The sequence below is a fragment of the Mus musculus genome, chromosome 9 (assembly GCF_000001635.26).
Source record: "Mus musculus strain C57BL/6J chromosome 9, GRCm38.p6 C57BL/6J".
Classification (NCBI taxonomy): domain Eukaryota; kingdom Metazoa; phylum Chordata; class Mammalia; order Rodentia; family Muridae; genus Mus; species Mus musculus.
Window position 1 is genome coordinate 123,686,735 of NC_000075.6, and position 4,691 is coordinate 123,691,425.

General features: G+C 41.8%; 1 pseudogene across 1 annotated transcript; it reads right to left on the reverse strand.

The window, feature by feature from the left end:
- Nucleotides 1–2,113: 2,113 nt before the first annotated feature.
- On the reverse strand, nt 2,114–3,541 carry Gm10052 (predicted pseudogene 10052; annotated as a pseudogene). The gene has a single exon (NR_002885.3). The product of NR_002885.3 is annotated as a predicted pseudogene 10052 (transcript).
- Nucleotides 3,542–4,691: the final 1,150 nt, after the last annotated feature.

Consider the following 4,691-nt stretch of genomic DNA (forward strand, 5'->3'; position numbering starts at 1 on the left):
TCAAGGTTCAAAGTATATTCAATTTCTTTCACATCTGGGTCCTCAAAATGTGGTCTGTTAAGAGTGTCATGGGGGAGATCTTGTGAGACATGCAGACTCTCAGACCCACCTTATAGAATCCCAGGAGTTTTGTAGACATGTTGATATCCTAAAACTTTTTTATTTTTTGAGACTACAATAAAATTACATAATTTTCACCTTTCCTTTCCTCCTCCCTTCAAGCCCTCACATATACATCCCTCCTTGCTCTTTCAAATTCATAGCCTTTTTCATTATTGTTATACACAGATATGCACATGTACACACAAATAAATATGCACACACATATACATTCTTAAATACAGCCTTAGTCTGTAGAATGTTACTTGCAGTATGCTGTCAAGGCTGACCATCTAGTACTGGATAACCATTCCGTGTGCTCACCCCTGGGGAGACTCTTCTTCCCACTCTTGGTATTTTTAATTGTCTGTAGTTGTGTAGGGTTGAAGCCTCTTTGATGAGGGTGAGAACTACACTTATATGTGAGTATGTGGGAAAACATTTATAATGTAGTTAGGGATTATGCTGTTTTAGTAAAGTGGTGGTTGTAGGTTATCTTACAAGATCCATGATTTCACTATCCTTGGGTAGTTGGCTAGGTTTCTAGTACCAGGCTTGCTTTCTCTCTTTTTGGGCAGTACCTGTGCTGCTTCTGCAACCTGATTGTGTGATGCTGGCCATTTTTGTGGTTTCATAGGCATCATAGCTGGGCATACTGGATTTTATACTTGACTGCACATCAGAATAATTTGTGAGACTTTGGAAAAATTAAAGCAAGCCAGGTGTGATGGTACACTGGTTATCCCAGCACTCAGGAAGCTGAGGTATGAGAATCAAGAGTTCATGTCCAAATTGGATTAAATAGCAAAGTCCTGTCTAATAATAATAATAATAATTAATAATAATACCTCAATATCCCAAATCCACAGATGCTTGTCTCAAGGGGAAAAGACGTGGTTGACAGGGTTATGTGGAATACCTGGCATCTAAAGCTTGCCGTGACAGCTGGTGTTTACTGCCTTTTTCAGGGAGCCAGAGTTCTATCAGTACTTCTTTGCTGGATTCCTCATCCATTTTCCATTCTCCCAGTGACATCATTGCCATCATTTATTGTCAACTTCTGATTTTCCCACTTTTAAAATTTCTTCTGTGGCTGGGTGGTGGTGGTGCACACCTTTAATCCCAGCACTTGGGAGGCAGAGACAGTGGTCTTCATCGAATTTGCGCCCATCTTGGTCTTCAGAGTGAGTGCCAGGGCAGCCAGGGCTACATGAAGAAACCCTATCCCCCCCCCCAAAATTTTTTTTTTCTGTAAAATAAGTTCAGATCAAGTAACAGGGGATGGGGGGATGGGATGGATTACATATCCCAGGAGTGCAGTGAGAACTTTGGCTTCTTAAAAAACTCAGTTATATCATGTGAATATATATTAATCCCAGGTGTGTGATAAGAGGCTGCTTCACAGCAGGTGATTATGATTTGCCTCATGCACTAGCAGGGGCATGATTTTTGCCAGGTGTAGATAGTTTAATTCTAGGGACTCTAGAGAGGGTTAAAATGGAAAAAGCCCTGAGAGGGTGTGATGGCTGCTGCCCTGCCTGTTGCTGTGGCTTCTGCTGTGTTTGTTATTGCTAGATTGCGGGTTTGTCAGACTTCTGACAACAAAGATTGGACTTGCCTCAAGGAAGCCAACACCCCTAATCAGCAGGAAGTAGCCTATAGTGGTTTGCACCCCCTTTTCCCTCAAACCTTTCTTTCCTACCTAGTGTTGGAGAGTTGGAAGGAATTAAGGTGGAATCCAATAAAATATCTAAAACAAAACAAAACCAAAAAATAACACCAACACAGGAGTGCTGGGAATATGCACCACCATTCCCAGGTATGTTGAGGATAATTTTGCTATATATGTATATGCCACACAAATTTCTTCTCATGCACCCAAGGAGCTCAAACCTTTCCCTGCTTCCTGAGATGACACATCACCTGGAAATAACTCAAAAACTATCTAAGAGCATTTTTGATAAATCCACTTCTTGCAGTATTACAAAGACTGGCACTCTTTCACAATTTCTGATTTTTGTTTCCACTTCTTTTTTTTTTTTTTTTTTTAAAAAAAAAAAAGACACATTTATTCAGCGTCATGATCAGACTATTACATTTAGCAATCAACAGCATGGGTGAAAAAGGTCTACAGTAAAACCTTTTGTTGGAATGCTTTACACTTTCCACAGAACAGAAACTAAAATAACCTGTTATACAATTAGTCAGTCACAAATACAGTCCTGGAGTTTTTGCCCACACACATGAGTATTGTCTAAAACATGTCTTCTTTGTAGCAGCTAGGCCCTGCCACCACTGTGCTTGGCTGAGTTCACAAATCTGTTGTAACCTGTAGCTTCCCTGTCACTTCTCTGGCTCTCCTCTCCTGCTAAGCTTTGTTTCCTGGCTGTATGTAATTAGAACCTCCTGCCACTGCCATAGCTACTGCTGCTGCTGGAACCGCCATAGCCACCTTGGTTCCGTGGTTTAGCAAAGTACTGGCCTCCACCACCATAAGGGCCAGAGCTCCTGCCTCCAAAGTTTCCTCCCTTCATCGGCCCAAAATTGGAAGACTGATTGTTGTAATTGCCAAAATCATTGTAGCTTCCACCACCTCCAAAATTGCTTCCATCATTGCCAAATCCATTATAGCCATCCCCACTGCCACCATATCCACCACCACCACGGCTGCCACCAAAGCCACCACGACCACTGAAGTTCCCTCCTCGACCAAAATTGTCATTGCCACCAAAACCGCCTCCACGACCACCACCAAAGTTTCCAGAACCACTGCGACCTCTCTGACTGGATGAAGCACTAGCCATCTCTTGCTTCGACAGAGCCTTTCTTACTTCACAGTTGTGGCCATTCACAGTATGGTATTTCTGAATAACAATCTTATCCACAGAGTCATGGTCATCAAAGGTAACAAAAGCAAAGCCCCTCTTTTTCCCACTGCCTCTGTCAGTCATAATTTCTATCACTTCAATCTTCCCATACTGCTCAAAATAATCTCGTAGGTGATGTTCTTCAGTGTCTTCTTTAATACCACCAACAAAGATCTTTTTCACAGTTAAGTGGGCACCTGGTCGCTGAGAATCTTCTCTTGAGACAGCTCTCTTAGGTTCCACAACTCTTCCATCCACCTTGTGTGGTCTTGCATTCATGGCAGCATCCACTTCTTCCACAGTGGCATATGTGACAAACCCAAAGCCCCTGGATCTCTTGGTGTTTGGATCTCTCATTACCACACAGTCTGTTAGTGTTCCCCATTGCTCAAAATGGCTCCTCAGACTCTCGTCGGTTGTTTCGAAGCTCAGCCCTCCGATGAAGAGCTTCCGCAGCTGTTCTGGCTCCTTGGGAGACTCGGACTTAGACATGACGGTAGAGTTACGAGAGCCTTCAGCGATGCTTCCTCGGCAGCGTCAAAGAGCAGAAAGGAATACGATAACGAACGTGCCCCTTGTTTCCACTTCTTAATAAACAACCTATCCAAGTAGCATTTTTGCTGATGTGTTTTGTTTTCATTTCTGCAGTATGTTTGTGTTGTACTTAACTAAGCAAGTGTCCACATAGTTCCCACCCAGGTAACAAAATACAAAAGCTGCAGGGTTGAGGAATGCACTCTGTTCTGTACTTCCCTCCCTCCTTCAGAGACAATCCACATTTTCAAAGTATAGATTTGATAATTATAAAATACTTTTCATGATTCTATTATTCTGTTGTGGTTTGAATGTGAACTGTTCCAAGGATTCATGTGTTTGAACAGTTGGTCCTCAGTTAGTACTGCTGTTTTGGAAGGCTTGTTGAACCTTTAGGAAGTGGAGCCTTTTTGGAGAAGAGGACCACTAAGGTCAGACTTCAAAGTTTTACACTCTGGCCCCACTTGCTACTCTCTGCTTCCTGACTACAGTGGAAATCAGGCTTCACACTGCTGTCAGCAGGCTTTTCCCACCAAGACAGACTATACCCAAAATAAGCTCTCTTTCCCTTAAGTGTTTTGTCAGATATTTGGTCATAGAACAAGGCAAGGAACTTCTACACCTTCCTACATATTCTAAAAAAGATACTCTTTTGATTTGCATAGATTTAACTTTTTAGTGACATCATCTTTTTCCATGTTTTATTTTCTTTACTGTCCAAACATGCTGTATGTAACTATATCCTGTGCAGTTTGATTACTCTGGATACAACATTTGGGGATTTTCTAAAACCAGTATGTTTTAAAACTCATTGGGTTTTGAGACATGGAACAGTATAAGGCTGGGTGATTTTCATAACATACCAATTCTGTGCTTAAGAAAAAGGCAGGGCACAGTGTGAAGAGGGATATGCATGCTGCATTTACTGCATCAGCATGCTACTTCACTCACTTGCTATGTTCTACTATCTGAGTCTTTTGTTGGCTTGATCTATCAGTCACAGAGAAAATTGTAATATCATCTACGATGACTGTGGACTTCTTTCAGTTTGTGTCAACTGTTACTATATAGAACTTGAAGCTGTCAGGGCCAATCAAATTACATTGTTGTATTTTTCTTATAGATGAACATTTTCACCATGTGTGGTAGGCTCCAGAAGCCTTCTTTTCATAATTCCGCAGAGTGCTGTCT